Genomic DNA, 24,094 nt, shown 5'->3' with positions numbered 1-24,094 from the left:
TTTATTTATTCAACCTTTGCATATTTTGATTTTAATTTTTTATTTGTTCCTGCTCTGTAATTTATTCTTTACTTTTAAGTTTCTTTTTCGCATTGGTATCCATGCCGGGGTCCTTTTCCAACCAGGGTTCCTTCAACTTACTAATTTCAGAAAGTATTTTGTCCTTTTATGTCCTTATCTGTTTAGTTCCAAAAGGTGTTCGAAATCTCTCCTAAAGATTTATTAACCTTTTTAATGTTTGTCTACCAGTTAGCCTATTTTCTTTATTCTCATTAAATTCTTTATTTCTGTTAACCACCCTATTATATTCTTTAATTTTCATTAACTCCTTTATTTTGGTCTTCTACTTTGCCCAATAATCTTTATTCTCATTAACCCCTTTGCTTCTGTTCACCACTTTGACTAGTTTTTTTTTATCTTAATTGGACGCGATTATCTTAAGACATTCCTATTTTATCGTCGATGACCATTGATAATGGGACGCCAGTTTGCAAACTAATTAAAAAATAAGTCTAGCTCAGCGGTGTTACTCCCATGAGAACAAAGAGATTAACCGGCCCAATGAGTCAAGCTTAACTCTTACAAAGAGGTATCTAATTGTTTGTTTTAAAGTTACAAGTATTTTTTAAGGGGAAGAAAGCTATCATAGATCCAACATGTTATGATGATTACTATATTTGATTATGATATTATAGCCTGAACTTTTTATTGGATATTCTTTTTTTCATCCAGAAGGTTGTTGGACTGGAACTTACTGAGGTGTTAAAGGTGCGTTAAGTTATTTCCAAACCATTTATTAATACTAGAAAGGACAATGGTGGTAGTGATTATAATGATAAAATTCATCATGACATTAAACAGTGCTGAGCTGTATGGTCCAGATTTCATGCATTTATTTATATTTCGAAGGTGTCGTATTCATCTTCATTATAATCGTATCATTATTAACATCTTTGTTATTATCATTATAAGATTATCATCATCATCATCATCATCACAATATTAAAAGTGTTAACTTTTGAGAAAAGTGACCCATTCATTGTTTAGTTGGCATCATCTCTGTTTTCGTTCATATGCATGATACCTCTGTCTAAGCTGAGGATCCCAAAAGCAATGGAAATCAACGATGTCAGAGGAGTGTCTCGTCTGTGCTTACCTTCATAGCCTGCGGCTACGCTGCTGGATCCTTCTGTTGCACAAAGTTGAACTGCAAATACGAGTGTCACCGAGCCTATATCCAGACACAAAGAACTGTGGAAGCCATGAGAACTTCGCCATATTGTTGTGACTAAGTCCGAACGCATACTATATAGGCGTTGGTGGTGTAGTGAAAGTTGGGTAAGATCACCTTATAACTTAATTAGTTATCCCGCTTTTTTCTTGTCTCGCTTAGAATCTTAGTATTCACTTTTCTGTCCATGTGGTAATATAAAATATTGGTAATTAGGCTATAATGTATATATATATATATATATATATATATATATATATATATATATATATATATATATATATATATATATATACATATATATATATGTATATATATATATATATATATATATATATATATATATATATATATATACTATATATATACTATATATATCATCATCTCCCCCTACACATATTGATGCAAAAGGCCTCGGTTAGATTTCACTAGTCTCTATCTTGAGCTTTTAATCCAATACTTCTCTATTCATCATCATCTACTTCGCACTTCATAGTCCTCAGCCATGTAGGCCTGGTTTTTCCAACTCTTCTAGCGCCTTTTGGAGCCCAGCTGAACGTTTAGTGAACTAATCTCTCTTGGGGAGTGCGAAGAGCATGCCCAAACCATCTCCATCTACCCCTCAACATGATTTAATCAACATATGGCCCTTGAGTAATGTCTCTTTTAGTTTCATTTCTAATCCTGTCTTGCCATTTAACGCCCAATATCCTTCTGCGGGGTTTGTTCTTAAATCGACAAAATCTGTTGGAGATTGTTTCATTCTCATACCACGACTCGGTCCATACATAAACGACCTCAGTAAACTGATAAATAGCCTGATTTTTACATGTAATTTCAGGTGATTTGCTTTCCAAATTTTACGTAACCCCTACTATTGTCCGATTTGCTCTTTTCAATCTTTCATTAAATTTCAATTTTTAAAGACCCTGTATTAGTGCTCATAGTTCCTAAATATTTAAATTATTCTACCTCATAATCCTTTTTCCTTCCAATTATATTTCATCTTCCATTGCATAATCCGTTCTCATCATCTCAGTCCTTTCTTCTATTTATCTTCAGCTCAACCTCATGTTATATATCATGCATTTTGATAAGTATGCATTGCAAATCCTGGGGTGTTCTGATAATAAGGACGGCGCCATCAGCATAATCTAGGTCAGCTAATTTCCTATTACCAATCCAGCCCAATCTTTCTTCACCATCCTCAACTATTCTATGCATTACAAAATCCATTACTAGGATAAGTAACATAGGTGACAACACATTCCCTTCGGGTCTCTACTGTTCACTGGAAATTCATTTGATAAGACTCCACTAAAATTAACTTTGCACTTACTATGCTCATGAACAGACGTAATCAAATTCACATATATAAGAGGACCTCCATAATAACGCAGTACTCTCAACAAAATTGGCCAGTGCACACTATTAAAGGCTTTTTCATAGTCCACAAATGTCATCAAATGTGTATTTCTATATTCTACACATTGCTGTATTACTGGTCTTAGAACGAAAATTTGGTCAATACAACTTCTGCCTTTTCTAAATTCTGCATGTTCGTTTCTCAGTTTTCATTAATCTTTCTATTATCTTTAGAATAAGCATACTACAGTATATATTTTCATGCCAACTGACGTAAGTGGGATGCCTTTGTAATGATTACAATCAGTCGGATCTCCTTTTTGCTATTTTCACCAGCACTCCTAACACCCATTCATCAGATTACCTCCTTCACGCCACGTAGTACAAAATAATCTTGTAAGTATTCTGTAAATCACTTCATTTTCGGCTGATATCATCTCGACAGTTATTCCAACGTATCCAGGAGTTTCCCTCTTAACGAGAGAATACCTTGTTGAAGTCATCGTGCTTCAACAGGAAATATTGTTTTCAAGTTGAAGCATTGTGACAGGCAAGAGGGCTCTCGAACTTGGGGAAATCTCTCCCCCAGTTCGAAACTGAATTTCCCTTTCTCATATCTTTTGCTTCCTCTGAATATTACTTCGACCTCCTAATGTTATAAAATTTCTTTCGTGTTGCTGTCCAACTCCGAGTAAAGTTTCCCTTGTATATGTATGTATGTATGTATATATATATATATATATATATATATATATATATATATATAATGTATATATATATAATGTATATATATATATATATATGTATATATATATATATATATATATATATATATATATAATGTATATATATATATGTATATATATATATATATGTATATATATATGTATATATATATATATATATATATATATATATATATATATATATGTATATATATATATATATATATATATATATATATATATATATAATGTATATACTGTATATGTATACTGTATATATATTTACATATATATAGTATATATATATATATATATATATATATATATATATATATATATATATATATATATATGTGTGTGTATATATGTATATATATATATATATATATATATATATATATATATTTAGTTGCTTGGATGTTTCTATATCCATTAATGCTGCTGGTTTGGATGTTTCTACATCCGTTATTGCTGCCTGCTTCGATGAATAGGAGGGGGTTTCATGGTTGAGAAGTGCTTACATTTAAAACTGTATGTGAGAGTATTGGATGATCTCAGCCATCCCGAAGAGGGTGTTATTAATTCAATTCCCAATACAACAGGGTTATTCAAACAGCGACCATTCTCCCGGTAGTCATCAGAACTAAGTGCCCTGCACAGGACAACAAGGTCTTTAAATCTATTGCGTAGACCCCCAACTGAGTACAAGAAATGTGGAGCACAGTTCCGTCTTCCAAGAAAAAAAGCTAGGCGCCAGTCATGGGTATCCTTTTGTTCCCTCCATAAACAGGAGAACACCACTATCCTGTGTGGGGAGGAAAGCAAAAACGATATCAGGCAAATTCTCCCCCAACCCACCACCAGCGTTGAAGGTGAATGATTAGTATGTGACTGGAGTAACTGAGGTTGGCAATGCCCTGGCTGATCATTTCTCAAATGTATCATGCAAGTGTGAAGCAGCTCATGTCCACCAGGTTAGGAGCATTAAAGAAAAGAAAAATTCTCCTTTTACAGAAAGAGAATTTGATTTCACACTTGCTACGTGTAATGACATAGTCCCTGTATTCGAAGGAATTCCATATGTAATGTTTAAAAATGTACTCAACCTCAAGTTATTTATTGTGAGCATTATTAAGAGAATATGGCATGATTATACTTATCCAAGTGTTTTGGAATTACATTATTTTAGACTTTTTAAAACCCGGTAAGGATTAAGTTTTTAGCAGCAAATTATTGACCAATTGCATTGACATATTGTTTATGTAAGATCATGGAGAAGAGGGTCAATGCAAGACTGATGTGGTACTTGGAAAAAAAAAAACGGTATTTTATCGCCTATCCAGTGTGGATATAGAAAAATGCACTCAACTACCGATGTGTTGATAACTTTAGTCATCTATTTGTCAAGCCCTTGCTTCCACACAGCACCGTGTAACAGTCCTTTTCGACCTTGAAAAGGCATATGATACGGCATGGAGATATGGTATACTTGAAACCATTCATAATTCATTCAATCTTTTTTTTCAAGGGATACTGGGGGAAATTCCATCAGAGAGAAAATATCAGGAAGAAGGAGTTCCCCAGAGTGTTTGGCAAGCAAAACTGCTGTGGTCCATTTCTGTCATTCGGGGAGTACATCCAGACCCAGATATGTACAGTCAAATCCAAATGTCCTGTCGTCTCCGGTCCCCCACTGTCAACCCCAATATCTATAAATTCCAAAACTTCAGGAGTAGAAGAGTTTGGTAGTTAGGAGGGGGAACCAAGGGCAGGGGTTGTGTGATGAGCTGTGGGAGGATGCCAGGAAGGGGCAGGACGACGGGCCGGGGAAGTACTACTTGTTAGAGCTGTAAGTTATGTGAAGGCAGAGGAAGCACAAAACATTGTTATGATTGATCGATTGATTGATTTGGAGTTCTCTGGCATCCTGACATCGAAGGTCATTGACGACAATATCGTTTATTATAAGTAAAGATTAAAAGAATATTCAATTAAAACTTGAAAAGTAAATATGTTATAAAAGTCAAATAGCATTGAGAAGACCTGCTTCTGATATAAATTTAAAAAGGCCACTATTATTGTACGACATATTATGTCCAAGGATCTTGGCTAGGATGGACCTGCCATCTTCACCCTGAGTCTCTAACAGATATCTATTTATTTCTGTGCTATAAGTGGGGCATTCAGTCAACACATGCCTCACAGTCAAGGGTATTAAACAGTTGTCACACTATGGTTGGTGTTGCCCAGCCAACAGAAACTCATGTGTCATCTGAGTGTGACCAATGCGGAGACGACAAAGAGTAGTCTCCCATTTTCGGGGCATCCCATTATATCTCCAAGGGGTCTCATCTTATTTTCGCTTAAACTATCCCAATGCTGTTGCCAATTGTTAAGAATAAAATTCTTAACTGCTGTTAAAAAGTCATTACAAAGAATGGGATACCTTCTTGGTAGCAACTCTGCTGCAGCACTCTTTGCCAGTGAATTTGCCTCTTCATTTCCAGACACACCTACGTGGGCCAGAACCCAGCAAAATCGAACTGTTATAGTTTTCAGGGCAATGATTAAAAGCCATTCTAAAATCTTTAAAACTAAAGGGTTATTAGAATTAAAACCTTCTAAAGCTTGAAGGACACTTCTTGAATCACTAAAAATGGTAAAATTGCCCTCCTCTTTTATCGCTATTATCTCAATACCAGTTAGTATGCCATATAATTCTGCAGTAAATATGGAAGATATTGGAGGAAGTGCACCTCTACAGTTAAAAGATTTACTATATCCTCCAAATCCAACACCGGCTTCAGATTTGGAACCAGCAGTATATATAAAAGTGGATTCCTTATGTTCCTTAAAATGTTTCATAAAAAGAGACCTATTTTCTAAGTCAGTCATATTTTTCTTAACACCAATAAAATATTTACAAAAAGATATCTCAGGTAATTTCCACGGAGGGGTTGAGGATATCTTAAATGGAAGCAGCTTACCTCTAATTATATCAACCCAGTTTAATAATTGTTTTACCTGAAAGCCATAAGGTTGAGGAGAATTTGGGTGTAACTCAAAGTATGTTGAATGCCTTACAAGGCTTGCAGTCTGAAAGGCTAAAGAGATAGGGAGTCTTTGTAACCTAAATCAATACCGAATAATGGAACACATTCGGTAATGGTCAAGAGGAAACTCTCCAGCATCAACAAGGAGACTTGGGATAGGGGAGGTTCTAAACGCTCCTGTGGAAAATCTAATACCAGCTTGATGTATTGAATCTAATATCTTTGACCGGCTTAGGGTGGCTAAGGAGTATATTTCGCACCCATAACTAATTTTGGAAAAAATTAAGGCCTTGTATAATTTTAAAATAGTTTTACGGTCTGCCCCCTATGTTGTATGGGACAATACTTTTAAAAGATTCAGAGCCTCAAGACTTAGCTTTCAACGCCTTTAAGTGTGGAACCCATGTCAAACTACAATCGAAAATTAATCCTAAAAATTCAGCTTTTCCTACACATGGGATCCGTTTTCCTTTGATGTATATATCCGGGTCTGGATGTAATCCCCAGATACGACGGAAATGGACAATAGTAGTTTTGCTTGTTGAAAACTTAAACCCATTCATATCAGCCCACTGAATAATTTTATCAGTTGTGAGTTGTAGTTTTCTCTCAACCATTGCCCCTCTACCTCCAGCAAATGATATAGAGTGATCATCCACAAATAGTGGAGAGGATATCTTGGGGAATGACTAAGGATATCCCATTAATTGCTAGTGTGAATAGAGTCACACTCAGCACACTACCCTGGGGAACTCCTTCCTGACATTTACTCTCTGATAGAGTTTCCCCCACTCTCACTTGGAAAACTCTTTATGTGAAAGAAATGTCTGAATAATTGGTGGTAGCTCTCCTCTTAATCCAAACGCATGGATTCTTTTAAGTATACCATATCTCCATGTGGTATCATATGCCTTTTCAAGATAGAAAAAGACTGTCACACGGTGCTATTTGGAAGCAAAGACTTAACAAATAGAGGTCTATAGTCGTATCAGCACATCAGTCGTTGAGCGCATTTTTCTGAATCCACATTGAATGGGTGATAAAATACCTTTCTTTTCAAGGTACCACATTAGTCTTACATTGACCATCTTCTCCATGATTTTGCATAAACAAGATGTCAATGCAATTGACCTATAATTTGCTGCTAAAAACTTATCCTTACCGGGTTTTAAAAAGGCTGAAATAATGGCTAGTTCCTGTACCAACCGTGTGTCACACGATTGTACATAATTCCTTTTGCATATATTATGCTTGTATCTTCGCTCTTCCTGCGCAACGACACTAGCAAGCCACCACTAACGCCCCCTTACACGGTCCCTTTCCTTGTGATCCGACGCAGTCCGAAAGCATTCCTACTAAACATTCGGGGCAAAGAAGACTGGGTCTCCATTGATCGACTAAAACCTGCTTATCTTCTGCCAGACGACCCGCCTACAGTTCGCCTCTCCAGATCAGGGCGCCCTATTTAACATGTATAGTATGTCATTTTTAGGGGGGGAGCCATGTACCAACCGTGTGTCACACAATTGTACATAATTCCTTTTGCATATATTATGCTTGTATCTTCGCTCTTCCCTCGCACTAAACGAACATGAAAATTCATGTCTGTTGTTTCCTCTGTAACATTGTCTGTGTTGTTAACTTATGTCCTGTTGCCTTGAGGTTTTGTATATAAAGGAGAGTGTTCTATAACAATATAACTCAGTTGATTGCATCCTGCCTTTGAGTTCACAAACCTCACGCTGCACCGTCACATTCCCAAACACTTTGATAACTATGATCATGCCATATTCTATTAAAAATGCTTAAAATAAATAACTTTGTATTAAAAGGTACGTGTTTAATTATTGACTTTGGAATTCCATCGGGTCCAGGGGCTGTAAGGTTACACGTAGCAAGTGCAGAATCAAATTCTCTTTCAGTAAAAGGAGAATTCTATGACTCTTCCTTCCTTGTTGCGAAATTTAAAACTTTCTTCTCTTCAATGCTCGTATACTGGTGACTAGGAGCTGCTTCACACTTGCACGATACATTTGAAAAATGGTCAGCCAGGGCATTACTAACTTTGGTTGCTCCAGTCATATACTGACCATTTACCCTGAAAACTGGTGGTGGGTTTGGGGTGAATTGGCCTGCTATCTTTTTGACTTTCCTCCACACAGATGATGTTGGTGTTCTATTGTTAATGGAGGAAACAAATGACATCCAAGACTGGCGCCTAGCTTCTTCCATGGCACGACAGAACTCGGCTCTACATTTCTTGTGTATGACTAAATTCTCATCAGTACGGCGCATGGGCAATCGAGTTAGAGACTTTCTTGTGGCTCTGTGCAGGGCAGTTAGTTCACATGACCACCAGGGGACTGTTCTTCATCTGAATATCCCTGTTGTTTTGGGAAAGGAATTGACTCCTGCTGTGTGAAGAGTTCCATTAAGTAAGTCTATGGCACCATCAACACTTTCAAACTATTCTGCATTTCCTTCAATTTCACTTAGCTCCTGAAATCTATTCCAGTCCGCCTTATCAAGAGGACATCGAGGCGATCTCTGTAAAGGTGGACCATTGTTGTTTATAATGATTGGTGTATAATCACTAGTAGGCCAATCATCTAATGTTTTCCAATTAAAATCGAGAGGACAGTTAGAGCTTGCAACTGATATGTCAGTGCAGGACAAGGTACCTGTCTGAACATGAATGTCTGTGGGGTCTCCTGTATTAAGGAGTCTTACATCGTCATTCTCCAAAATTGATGATATAATATTACCCCTTGCGTTTGCCAAAACATCACCCCATATAGGATGTCTACTGTTAAGATCTCCTAATAAGAGAAAAGTTTGTGGGAGTTGTTTAATCACCTCTACTATATTATCATATGAGATTTTATCATTTGGAGGCAAGTAAAGAGAACAGATTGTGTATTTTTTCCCTATATCAATCTCTATAACCATTGTCTGCAGAGGGGTACAGATAGACTTAAGATATGTCCTATAGCTAACATACTCTCGAGGACAAGGAGTATTAGCATCGAGCTCGCTTTCTTGTAGACATACAGTTATAGGGTAGTGCTCACATATGAGGAGCGTAAGTTCTTCATATTTCGCCCTTAAACCCTGGCAATTCCATTGTAGAATGGAGGAAAAAAACTATGGTTTATTTTTTGAAGACTCCTTAGATGAAGTCTTCCCATTAGCAATATTTGATCTAACATTATATCCTGGTGGTATCTCTAGAGAGGATCTTGATATAGTGGGTTTTGTGTTCGTCTTTTTCTTTGTATTCTTTTGATCTAATTTTTGAGGAGGATGGGGGACCTCAACTTGAATTTCTGATTGGTTCAATTTACCTTCTAATTAATCAGAAACATCAGCAGACAAGATATCATATTTATTTGAAGTCGTGACTTTAATGTTTCTTATGGTAGGAGGCGAGAGAGATGGAGGTCTCTCTCTTTTTCGATTAAAAGGTTGTGATCTGTCAGGTTTTTGCACCTTCCCCACTACAGGTTCACCAGGTAAATTGGTTTCAAGTGGAATGTCCATCAGATCAGGCAAGGACACGGCCTGTGAGAGGTTTGTACTATTGTTTAGAATTGGAGTAGTTGGCTTTTGATTAACTTTCAGATCTCTAAGTATCTGTTTTGATTTTTCTACAATTTCTGGATATAGATTTTCGATGGGACTTTCAACCCTCTTTAAATACTTTCTGTTGTTTCTTTATCTTAGAAGTGGAGATATAATTTTCGTCTGTGTGGTTTGGCAAGTTTTTCTTCATTACCATTGAAAAAGGTTGCCCTGGTCTTATCTGCTTTTCAAGAATTCTTTTACGAGCCTCTTTATAAGTAACCCTTTCCATGGTCCTAATGGCCTGAATTTCTTTTACAAAAATAAACTTAACACAGCTTTTAGATGTAGCTGGGTGTGCTTCCCCACAATGTATGCAATTTGGATTTTCTATGCATAATCCATGACTCTTTTTTCCACAGTTGGCACAAACAGCTGGCTTATCATTTATTTTTTCCTTGCATTTCTGGCTTAGATGGCCATACATTGGCAATGATAACGCAATGGTGAAGGGATATATGGTTTCACCTTCAAAGATAGCCAACCAGCTTTTATAACATTTGGTAATCTGCATTGATCAAATGTTATGATCAAAGTAGCAAGAGGAATACGTTGTTCTCCAGCTCTCTTTCTCATTCTGACTACTTTTACTACTACTTGACTTTTCAGTTCATCCTCAATTTCTTTTTCCTCTATGTCCAGCAATTCTGGAGCATATATCACACCTCTACTCTGGTTGAAAGTAGGTTGCGAAATACATTTTACACTATGACCATCCAATGTTGTAAGTGTTTTTAATCTTTCACCTTGTAATGGGGATAGTGTCTCTATCAAGAGACTTCCATTTTCCTGGGTAGAATTTTTGGCTGCCCTCCACATAAAGTAACTATTTCCCTGTTAGCTTTAAAATCATTTAAATGCTCATTTCTTCCATTTTCAAATTCTAAGATAAAAAAAAATTTTCATAATTCACTACTTCATAGTGACCAGGAAATACTTCTACTTTTCTATATCTTTCTGTACTGTCATCTTTTCTCACTCTCTCTCTCTTCTTCTTCTTCTTCTCTAGTGTTGTCTTATCATTCTTTACTTAACGCAATAAGGTTCCAATGTTACAATATTAGAACCCGAGTTGGAGCTGTCTGTACCGAGGTCCATGTTTGTATTTTCCAGGTCGTCAACAGAGGGGTTGGTTTTTTTGAAAAGAGCAAGCCAGGCTATCCACCTCTTATCGGAGGGTGTCAGTCCTTCTATCCCATGTGGCCCAACACGAGAAGAGGTTTCAGCGGGGACCAGTCCTCTATTAGAGAGGGGCTCCCTCTCTTAAGGTGAGCGTACCCTGGTCAGTTGGGGGTGGTTAGCCCCTTCCACCGGCGACTCCAATGCCTGGCGTCACCCATTACCCGCAAATATGGGTGACTTAAAACCGGATCACTGGAGTCCGACTCTTAACAGACTTGGTCTGCGCCCAATGGGGTCTGCCAAAGGGTGATGGCGTCTCAATTGGTACAAGTTGGGATGGAATGGCGTCCATCCCACACTCTGCCAAATCCAGAAGAAGCAGCCAAAGCATAATCAAACAAGCCAAAGTCGTCAACAAGTTCAAGCCCAAAAGGAAGAGATGGTAGAATAAAAGAAATAACCAAAGGAAAGTGCTGACTGATTTAGTGTGATCAACAGTTGGGCACCGAGGTCCAGTGGGAAAGTAGTTCCAACTGTTCATTAGAGCCCAGCTGTTAATCCCTAAGCCCCCCATCCTCATCAAGGCTTCAGCATCTGGGGGGTTATGTTGTGAACGTAAATTCAATATAATATCACAAGATTCGATCCTAGTTTTATTATTATAATTATTCTAACTTATATTTGTTATGTTATTTACTATACTCTTCTCGCGAACAACTTGTTGATAAAAATGGTCGATGATTAGTTTGGCCATTATTATGTCTTGACTGAAAAATCTTTTGTAAACACAAGCTAGGTGTCTCTCTCTCTCTCTCTCTCTCTCTCTCTCTCTCTCTCTCTCTCTCTCTCTCTCTCTATATATATATATATATATATATGTATATATATATATAATGTATATATATATATATATATATATATATATATATATATATATATGTGTGTGTGTGTGTGTGTGTGTGTGTCGAAAGGATGTGATTCTAAAGGCTGGGAAGGAGGAATTTTGTTTGAAAGTAATTCACTATCAATTAATTAGTATCATAATGTTTACGGCAATGATTTCAAATTATAATTACGTTGTATAGACCCACTCGTTGTTATTTTATATAATATTCTAACAGAAAAGTTATTGGCTGAAATAATAACCTTTGGTATAGTTTGGAATGTTTGTCTAGACTGAAAAACTTACTTCTACCCAATTCCCGAGTCCAATAACAATTAATTTTCCTTAGATAGAATATTTCTAGTTGGCATGCAACAATGCAGCATATATGAGCAAGTATTCAGGAAACACTAGTTTTTGTGTGAGTAGTCAATCATCAAAGAGCGACAACAAATAATCTTCATAATACTTTATATCCTCCCCCAGCTTACATTACGTAAGGTTTGGTTAGGTGTATTTATGGCTTTTGTTGGTCTCGTTAAGTGTTTTTTTTTTTTCCTTAAAGATGCGATATACATTGAGGTATGAAATTTTGTGCCAACACAAATGAAATCTACTACATTTTGTAGAATCTATAAAGACAAGTTACTTAATGCTTGAGATATTTTCATGACATAATCTTTAAGCATTCTCTGTCATAGTTACTGACTACATGTTATTAACAATGAGATAACTTGGGTGAAAGCTGGGCAGATTAGGATGTTTGCATTCACTTATACAAAAAGCAATATTGTTTTAATTGCTACTATGCTATGGAACACATGTTGATTCTATGTTCTCGCTGAATAAGCTCTGGTTCCAGTTGTAATTTCCTGGTTAATAAGCTATTATATTCAGTTAGTATTAAAGATGGTTCAAAAGAAACATCATAATTTACTAGTTGTGTTTATTTAAATTATAATATGACCCCAGGAGTGTAGTGTAAAAACTAGACTAGAGTGACCAAATGCAGTTGCTTAGATTACTAAATATAAATATTTGCTGAAAAGTAAAGAAAAACTTTCATTATTTTAATTCTAATTCAAGAATCATCCATATATACAATGTAAACTAGACGCCCCTTAGTTATTATTATTATTATTATTATTATTATTATTATTATTATTATTATTACTAGCTAAGCTACAACCCTAATTGGAAAAGAAAGATGCTATAAGCCCAAGCACAAGATTCTTGCATATGGTAGAGTGAAGTATTAACACCAACAATTCAAACGCTCTTGTTTAGATGGCTGATCACGTTCATAGATGGCTTAGCACGTTCATTGCTCTCCCACGTCCCAATAACGAACCATTTTTGCCCTCAAGTTCTCTATGGGGTTGAGGTCGCACCCCTTTGGTGGCCAGTTTATTACCTGGATTTCTGGGTGATGCTCTGAACTACTGTGTTGGTATGGATGCCGCTATTATCGTGCACTACTACGATTGGGCGTGGATAGGGAATGACCATGGCTCTCACTGTAGGAAGGAGGACATCCACATAATCATTGCCCGTGAACCTTCCAAATAATCATCCAACCCCACAAATTAATACGAACTCTTCCACTCATAGCTCTTTTCGGAATATTTGTCTCATCATAGCGGGTATTCCGTCACCTCCAGCAATGCCTTGTTCGTGCTGCCACTGATGTGAAATATTTTTCATCTGTCAAGAGACATTTTTCCAAAAGGAGTGATCAACGTGGAGAAATTATAAACGAAATCCAAGGCGATATTCCAAGTGTCTCTCTGTCAATTTTTCTTTATTGGTCAGTATGTGATTGTGAATACCATCTTCATGGAATCACTGTCTTGATGATTGACTGCTCACACAAACACTAGTGTTTCCTCTAATACTTATTCATATATGCTGAATTGTTGCATACCAATTGTAGATATTCTATCTAATGAAAATGATTTGTTATTGGACTCGTGAATTGGGTATAAGTAAGGTTTTTGAGTCTGGACAAAATTTCCAAACTATACCAAAGTTCATTATTTTATGCAATAACTTTTCTGTTAGAATGTTGCATCGAATACCACAACAAATGGGTCTATATAACGTAATTATAATTAGAATTCTTAGCCGAAAATATTATGATACTGATTAGTCGATGGTGAATTACTTTGAAACAAAATGCCTCCTTCCGCGTAAAAGCTCTAAAGACCTATTCTGCCATAACCCATACTTTACGCATTTAGAATCCCTCTTTTTCAATATATATATATATATATATATATATATATATATATATATATATATATATATATATATAATATATATATATATATGTATATACAGTATATATATATATATATATATATATATATATATATATAGAGAGAGAGAGAGAGAGAGAGAGAGAGAGAGAGAGAGAGAGAGAGAGAGAGAGAGAGAGAGAGAGAGAGAGAGAGAGAGAGAGAGAGATACTCGTAGATTGTGGTTAAATTTCATCATAATGATATAATAAGGAACCGAGAAATTATATTGAATTTACGATCATACATAATGTTTTGTGTTTTCCCAGCCATCACAGCTGACAGCTTTTTATTAGCGATGGCTCCTCCCTGTGCTACTCTATTTAAAAAAAAAACGTATGTTGAACTTGTTGCTCAACTTATTGGTGAATCAGTTACAAAGTCCTTGGAATATTGAACTTCGGTAAATTCGTTACACTTTATATCCCTCTATGGATTACATTGAACATAGCTTGTGATATTCTCACATCAAATCCTATTTAAACCATCTTCCAGAGTAGTAAGTGATTGATTCGTGTATGTATTTTCTATGTTATTGTTCTCGAAATAAAGAATTATTAATAAACTGAGTCATTAAACGTTTAAGAATTTTACACAAAAGGTATCATAAAGTTAACAATGTATAAAAGAGACAGTAAATGGTTAACAATAACACTAGTTCCGTAGATAACTTTGGTTCCAAGACCTTTTTTACTAGTCAATGGCAGAGCTAGAACGGACAGTCTGACTGGTAAACCTGGTTTAAACCTGGCTTCACGGGTTCAGGTAAGAACTGTGAGTCGGGGAATCTCCAGTAGTATTAATCCTCCTAGAGTAGTACTTCCCCCCCCCCCTCCTGGCGTCCTCCCCAAGCTCGTCGCCCACCCCCTGCCTGGCGTCCTGCTTCCGCCTGTTGCCTTCCCACCAACAACCAAACTCTTCTACACCTGAAATTCTGGAATCTATAGATATTGGGGGTGACAGAAGGGGACTGGAGACGACAGGACTTTTGCATTTGACTGTACAACAAAGGTCAACAGATCCTATATGCAAATGTAGCTAGGTTTTTAGGCTTGATATTTGATTGTAGGTTGACATGGGTTCCTAACTTAAAATCATTAAAAGTAAAATGCCTTTATGATTTTAAGTTTTTAAACGTTTTGTCCCATACACCATGGGGGGCAGACTGCAAAACTATTTCAAGTTATATGAGGCCTTAATTTAAAAAAAAATCAGTTATGGGTGTGAGATATACTCCTCAGCCACCCCAAACCGAATAATGATATTAGATTCTATACACCATACTGGTATAAGATTGGCAACAGGAGCATTTAGAACTTCCCCTATCCCAAGCCTCCTTGTTGATGCTGGAGAATTACCGTTAGACCTTTACCGAAAATCTTCTATTATTCGGTGTTGGTTGCGAAGACTTCCTAATTCTTTAACCTGTCAGACTGCAAGCCTTGTAAGACACTCAACTTACTTTGAGTTGCACCCAAAATCTCCTCAACCTTATGCTTTTGAGTGAAACAATTGATAGACTGTCTTGATACAGTTAAAACTAAGGTGCTCCCATTTAAGGTATCATCAATGTCTATATGGAAATAACCAGAGGTATCTTTTTGTAAATATTTTATTAGAGTTAAAAAGAGTATGACTGACTTGGAAGCCTTGTCTCTTTTTATGGAATATGTTGCAGAACATTAGGAATCGACTTTTATAGATACTGAAGGCTCCAAATCCGATGCTGGCGTTGGATTTTGGGGCATATAGTAAAGCTTTTAATTTAACAACTTCCTTATTTACGGCCGAACTGTACGGCGTACTAACTGCTGTTGAAAAAATAGCTTTGGAATAGGGGGGTAATTTTACCATTTTTAAAGATGCAAGGAGTTTGCTTTAAGCTGTAAAAGTTTTTAATTCGAGTAACCTTTTAGTTTTAAAGTTTTTAGAATGGCTTCTTATTATTGGACTGAGAGGTATAACACTTCAATTTAGCTTGGTTCTGGCCCACGTAGGTGTGTCTTCAAACGAGGAGTCAAATTTAGTGGCAAAGAATGCTGCAGTTGAATTGCGACCAAGAAGCTATCCCATTCTTTGTGATGATTGTTTACCCAACATTAAGAATTGGATTTCTAATAAATGGCAACAGCATTGGGATAGTTTAATTGAAAATAAGATGTGAGAAATAACAAATTTTATATATCCCTGGGAATAAAACATGATGGCCCGAAAGTGGGACACTACTCATTGTCGTCTTTGCATTAATCACACTCGGTTGACGCATGAATATCTGATTACTGACTAATACCAGCCCTATTTCGACGACTGTTTAGTACCATTGACAGTGAGGCATTTGTTGACCAAATACCCCACATATAGTAGTGAAAGAAATATATATCTGTTTGAGCTCGAGGAGAGGTTGGCAGGTTCATCCTTGCCAAGATTCTTGGACATGATGTGTCCTACCATGCTAATGGTATTTTTATCTGTATTTCAGGAGAAGGTCTTCTGAAAGATTTTTGACTTTTAAAATGACATCTTTACTTTTATGGTTTTAATTGAATATTCTTTTATTTTTTATTGTGGGGCTGTGCTCCCACAGTTGGAGGAAAACAAGATCTCAAATAGAATCAGGCTTCAATACAGGAGTCTCATCATAATTTTCTGGAGGATATAACCAAGCATCCAGTGCTCTTTTCCTTTCATAAGTCCTAGCTGGCTCAAGGATGGGCTTTGGCTGAATAATAGCTCTAGTAGATGGTAACTTTTCCTTTGTCGTCGGGACTTGTTACAATCTCTGGACAAAAGGCATGATCCGACTATTGCAGCCACCCCCCATAAGTCACCATCACTTCTAGAACCGGAACTCTCCAACACTTTAGAGGAAGCCGAACTGACTTCTGAGTCTCGGTTACAGGATCAGGACCCTTCAGATACCAAAGAAAGTGCCTCCTAAGATAGACTGGAGGTTCAAGCCAGGGCTTTAACTGGATATGATGAGCTTTTACCAGTTCACCATCAGGCAGTCTCTGCAGCTCATAGTTGACCTTATTCTCGTGTACCTTAGTAACACGGGATACACAGAAGGTGACCCAAATGATACACCTTCTTAAGAACCAGAGAACCCTCCTTAAATGGTTTATACCAAGGATGCCCTTCAGCCTGTGGGTCTCTAGTTTCTGCTTACAGCAACAGGATACTATCAACATCGTGAGCACCATTCAGTATGTTCTCAGCTGAAGTACAGCCAATCTTAGTGTGGTGGGAATGGTTGCAGCTGAGAACTGCTCGGGAAAAGTACTGGTCCCATTTCTGAGAGCCCCAGAAATCACCCTCAGTAACTCGCCAATGGCATGGTTCACCCTCTCCACTGCAGCATTACGAGAGTTTATAGAGAGTTGTTTTCACATGTACAACATTGTACCACTCCAACAACTCAGTAAATTCCTGGGAAATAAACTCAGGGGTGTTATCGGTCAATATCCGTACTGGAACACGAGAAATAACAAAAAACTCGGTCTTCAAGTGCCTGGCATATCGTACTGCTCTTCTTATTCCTTATGGGTACTGCCATCACCCACTTGGAATAATGGTCAACTACCATCAGACACCCAATAAAACCAGTACTGGTTGTTGGGAGACTCACAAGGTCCATAGCAAATAATTCAAAAGAAGACGTCATGATTTTCAAGGTTGGCTGGGCAATCACCTTATATGAAACCTTAAGTCTGACATTCCCAACACGTCCGGCACATATCCTTGATTACACTAATCAAGGATTTTTGCCCAAATGAGTCGATGGAGCGTTGCTGTCATTTTCCCGATCTCCCAATGAGCATCCTGGTGGTGTGTCTCGGCAGCTAGGTCAATTAGGACAATGAAGGTGACTACCAAGACTACCGAGCCATATGGGTTCCGCATCACTAGCAAACCCTGGTGCACTTCCAGGTCGGACCAACATTTCCTATAGGGCAGATAGGAGCATGGAACCCGAAATGCAGGAACCCCGGAGTAGATCATCTTGATGACAGATTGGATCTGTCGATGATATCCTTGGATCTTGGCCACCTTACTAAAGGACAGAAGAGCATTCCAGGAGAACACTCCAGGATCAGGTTCATAGTCAGTCACCTTCATAACAGTGGTCGCTGTATGCAGTGGGGAGACTGAGAGTACCTTGAGAGACGAGACAATTGAAGAACAGTAGTGTGTTGATACACTAATAGTTCTCGGGATGAATCCAGTATCATGTAGGCTGTATTCAGTAGATTCCTACCAAGAAAAAAGAAAAGTTAATGTCTTTGGCAGCTACCACCGCACAGTTAAACAGCGTTAGTCTCCACCTAGAAGGATTCACCTCGTACTGGCCGTAGCCTAGAATGCTGGTGCAGGTACCGGTCAGCCCCTCTAGCTGTTCTCTTGACAGTACCTGGTACTATATACCAAGTTGGCTCAGTACAGACTTACTTACAAGAAAAACCTGTGCCCCCTGTATCAACAAGCAGACAAAATAATGTTTCCTGTATCCTTATTATACCTACTGCCGAGTGTTAAGACACATGCGTACAAGTGGAATGACAGTCACATATTGGATTACAGGACAGTCCTCTGATGCTACCTGATCATCAGTAACAAAGCCTTCAGCGTCAGGCACACGAGATTTCATCTCCGACTTGGCCTAGAATCATGTCAGTTGGAGGGACATAATTGTGGAGCACGATCAGAGGGTTAAAATGCATTCCAGACAGACACCAAAGATGCACACACTGACGGTCAGTCAAGGATGGATCACGATAGACTCCAGGACAAGTGGCACCCAATGGACCCAGATTTCCAAGTACAATATCTTAGATGCTGCCAAGAGCAACTCCAGAGCTCGGACTGTACCTGGAAAATGCATTGCCTTGATCCTGTTCCTGCTAGTCTTGTCTAGTTTGAAGCCTAGTTGACCGGCATCTTTCAGAAACTGCTGAACTAAGGTATCCTGGAGCTTGGCTCCCTTCAGCTGACAGTCGGGTGCAACACCTGACCCTTCCATCCAGCAGTTCACAACTAGTTCCAAGGATTCTATGAGAGAATCTGGACCACCACGAACCTCCTTATACAAGGCCAGTCCAGTAGGCAACTTGCAGGTTCAGTAGCAAGCAGACAGTCAGTTAATGCGGGCCAGTGGGATAACCAATCAGCTGCGGCATTCTGATCACCTGGACAGTAGTTAACAATAAAGTTAAATACAGACAGGTCATCCAGTGTCCGGGCTAGACGACTGTTCACCATCTTCATGTCATGAAGATACATCGGGACGGGGATCAGAATGAATCACGAAGAACTAACCATAGAGGAAGGCCCTGAAGGTTTTCACTCCCCATCGCAGAGCAGCCAACTCATGCTCAATGGTAGAGTAATGGATCTCACAGTCAAGGAAGGTCATGGAGTCGTACACTATCACCCTACGCTCCCCTGGAAACTCCAAGGACTCCTGGCACAGACAAACCTCAGCACCCTCACCCGAAGAGTCAACAAACAACTCCAAGGGTTTAGCATCAGCGTAGTAGTCAGGGTACGACAAGATAATTTCTTCCTTAAAGGCATAGTTCATTTCTGCTGTCCATTTCAGTTTTCTAGTCCCTTGGGATTTACGTCCTCCAGTCTTTGCAGATAAGGGTTTGGCTGTCTGTGAGCACATTGGGATTAACATCCGTTGTAAGTTTACCAGTCCCAGGAATCCCCATAGCTCACGTACACAGTGGTAGGTTTAGGGAAGTCCTCCACTTTCTGGATGTATTCTGGCAGCTTATGCATACTAGAACGTCCAACCAGATGACCAAAATACTTGACTTCGGCTTGAATCCAAGAACACTTCCACAGTTTTATCGCAAGTCTGCTTCTGGAGAGTAGCCCAGACTCGGTCTAACAGTTTCAGGTGTTCCTCTAAAAAAGACCCAAGGATCAAGATGTCATCAATGTAGACAACCACCTTGGCTTTTGAGAACTCATGGAGAATACTCTGCATTTCTCTCCGGAAAACTGCAGGTGCATTCTTCAGTCCAAACGATAGGTGTCTGAACTGCTTGTGTCTAAAAGCAGTAGAGAAAGCCGTGTATTCTTTACTATCCTCTGCCATAGGTAACATGTAGTATCCATTAACCAGGTCAAGGATTGTAAAATATTTGACTCCTTGTAGCCCAAATACGGAGTCTGCCACGTTTGGCATCGGGAACTTATCAGAGACAGTCACCTTATTCAGTCTACAGTAGTCCACACTCGACTGTATACTGTTGTCCTTTTTTCAGACTGGAACAATGGGTGAAGACCAAGGAGAGAGGCTTGGTTCAATAATACCCAGTTCATGTAACTCCTTGCTCTGTTCCTCGATGGTGTCAGTGATGGGTTTTGCAAACCGTCGAACCCTCTGATAAATGGGCGTATCGTCCTACAGGTGGATGTGTTTTCATGTGCTTGAGAACTCTCCCACATAATTGTCACCAGTACGGATGACCGGAAGGTGACATCTAAGCATTTGACAGAACTGGTCCTTCTGAGAAAAGTCCAGTTTGTCGGAGATAGACAGATTGTTCATCTCTTCCAATACGTTAGATCCAGATGTCAGATCACACTCCTGTGCTATCAGTCAGGATAGAAGAGCATCCACCATTGCCATGGTTAACATTTTCCCCAAGAGATCACCCTTTCTTGATCTTGGCTGTTCCTTCAGATAAACCCTTGATTAAAACTGAGGCTTTTCCATTTTTGAGTTCTAGGATGCCAGGAATCGCTGTAGCTTTTGTTGACAGACCAGGGGTTATGATGCTGCCATCATAATACATTTCCGGCCAACAGTTGGTAGGACAAGCAGAGCACCTAAAAGAGGTGTCAAGTCCTTTAGAAATATCTAGTGTAATAGGAACAAGTACTGGCTCAATACTGGCAATCCTGATTGAATTGACTGCGTGGACCTCAAGTACATAAAACACTTGCTGACAACAGGCTCCACATATAGGGACAATATTCCCAAAGAGGCTCTTGGGGATTACTACCAACGCTCAGCTGATTTTTGGTTCCGTCAACTATCACCCCATTTGCTCTCAAGAAATGGTAACCAAGCACTACATGCTCAGCCATAGCCCCAAAAGGCACTACATGGAACACACTTGGGATGAATGTCATTCCATGCAGTATAGGGTTGACAGTACAGTACCTAAGGTCTTAGGTCCTCTTTGCCCTAAACCCTTCAGACCAATGATGTTGGGTACCATCTGCAGCTTGAAATCCTTCATTACACTTGATGACAGGAGGTTAACCTTATCTCCGGAGTCAATGAGAGCATCCAATGCTCTCAATGGAAACATAAACATGGTCAGTGAGACAACCATGAGTGGTATAGGGGGTGTTGCCGATGGGAGGTATTTGCATTCAAAGCTAAATTTGAGAGTATCGTATTATCTTGGCCATCGCGAACTTGATTTGGACCTTTTTTGGCAGAACTATTCCTAAGTGTTGGGTCTTCGGAATCCAGGGGGATCCAATGCTTGGGGTGACTCTCGGCTTCTGGCCGGAATACCATCATTATAGATATGGGGCGGACGATTTCATAGTTTCTTGGTCTCAGTCCTAACAGGCAGGTTCAGCTTATACCTGTGCCTCTATATCTGGTTTGGTGTTATCCTTTTGGTAGGTTATGGAGTGGACCATCTGGAAGTATACTCTCATTGTGCTGATGGTGGAGAATGCGCATTTCCTATCTGAGGCATGATGCTTCAATATTCTGGAGCAGGTAAACCTAATCAATCAACCCCTATCTCGACCCCTGCTTTATGGATTTTTCAAATGATGAACCCCCATCCCCTGGATACGCTTACTCTTCCCTGGCACTGTTAACGACCTCTGCTAATTTAATTAAGGAAAATTCTGTTGACGACCTTGGAACTAAAAAAGACCACTTTACTGACGTTAAAAAATCTAGTAATCTGAGTAACACAAAAAACTGTGAATCCTTCATGTTGCCCAAATTCCATTAGAGACAAGTTATGATAATATATATAGAGCATTTGACTGTTAGGGATTGATAAGGGAAATAAGGATGAGACTCGGAGAAGAAAAATGGGACTCATGGATATCTTTGGATAGTCATGACAAAGAGTTTGATGCTGTTTGTAATATTAGTAGTATTGAAATTAACAACTTGAACATCATGGGAGCTCTTTGTGTAAGGTCCCAAAGGAATTGGATTTATACAGACCTGTTGATTGGTTTGAAATGTAGGCTACCCATGCCTTCAAAGAGAACACCAAAACCACTAATGTGGCTTGTAGTTGAACCTGAAGGGATAATATGAAATTATTTTAAAATATGTAAGTTGATTTAGAAAAAACATAGGAACCATTGCATCTACAGATTCTCTCATTTTGGGAAAAATAGTTAGCTCATCCATGCCAAATCCTCGACGCAGTCTGCAATACTATCTAACTTACAGACGAGCAGTGATGAAATCACATTAGAAATGAAACCTCATCTAAATTTTAGTTATGGAAGGGGTGTGGTCTTCGATAAAGACCTGTACGAATTTACATAGGAGGAAATACTTTCCATGTGCCCACTAAATGTATGTAAAGTGCACAAGGTTCCCGGAAACATCGATGATTATACTTACTTTTCAGGATGCTGATGTACCTTTACACATTGTTATTGAAAATAAAAGGATTAAAGTTCGTCCTTACAAGCAAAGGCCCCTGCAATGCTTTAATCATTTTTTTGGGCTCAAGCCATGTCATCTTGATGGAAGGTCCCTCTGGCAGCCTCCTACTATATAATATTTCTGCGAGTGATATTACAAGAGAATTATCGTCAGGTATCACAGGGTTCTAACCCCCAGAACGACTATCCTAAGGTATCGTGTATAATCAGGGACGTATCCATAGATGACCATAGATATCTGCACCCCTAACAGACTTAATCCAGTCCAGGAATCTAGGGAGAAGGATAGGTGAGGAGCCGTTACATATTCTCTCCCCTCATGGTGCTGTACCTCACTAATGACATCATTCCTTTGTTCATAGCGTCCTACTTCTCAAGTTGTTTTGTCGAGTGGGGTTATTTCAGCTTTTTTGGAGTAATTCCACGCATTATGGTTTCCTCTTCGTCGTCTAAGTTGAGTACCCTCTTCTTTTATAGTTTGAATTAGCTTTTGCTGTTTTAGATCCCCTCGGGGAGTGGTTATTTAGCTTTTTTAGGCGATGAGACAGTCATGCGCTCCAGCTAGCAGTTGGGCGCCATGTCGCTTACCCGACCGCCCTCTTATTTCGTGTTCGCTTAGTCTTATTTCACTAGTATCACGTTAGCTAGCCTTATTTTTAGCATTACGATGCCTTGGGCTCTGTTTTGTGAATACATTTACCATTCATTAATGTAATTTAGTTTTAGTGCGTGTCAGTCCCGGCTAATCTAGCCTAAAGAGTGGTAACGTTTTAGTTGGAGACGGGCTCGCCGATTGCGATCAGGTCTTTCTTACTGTACTCATTGGCAGCAGCCATTTTACCCTTAGAGGGTTTTTTTTACCTCGGTTATACTAGTTTACTGATCTCCTATGCCCGCCTGCCGTCGATCCCCCGGTTTTTTGGGCTCGGGCCATGTCGTCCTGATGGAAGGTTTCTTTAGGCAGCTTTTTAAGTGATATTTGTTACAGTGATACTCCCAGAGAATTAAACCAAAGGTCTCCAGGATTCTAACTCCTGGTGCGAGTATCCAATAAAGGATATCGCATAATATCAGGGGATGTATACTAGATACGACACATAGTAATCTTCACCCCGAATAGA

At 38.6% G+C, this 24,094-nt stretch overlaps 1 protein-coding gene across 1 annotated transcript in view; it reads left to right on the top strand.

Annotated features, from left to right (window-relative positions):
• LOC137615243 (excitatory amino acid transporter 3-like) overlaps window positions 1–24,094 on the top strand; it is a 1,014,688-nt gene that overhangs the window by 249,620 nt on the left and 740,974 nt on the right. The gene's annotated exons all lie outside the window — the stretch shown is intronic.

Source organism: Palaemon carinicauda, chromosome 21 (genome assembly GCF_036898095.1).
Source record: "Palaemon carinicauda isolate YSFRI2023 chromosome 21, ASM3689809v2, whole genome shotgun sequence".
Lineage (NCBI taxonomy): Eukaryota > Metazoa > Arthropoda > Malacostraca > Decapoda > Palaemonidae > Palaemon > Palaemon carinicauda.
Note: the sequence above shows the minus strand (reverse complement) of the source record. Positions and strands in the feature narration are given on the sequence as shown.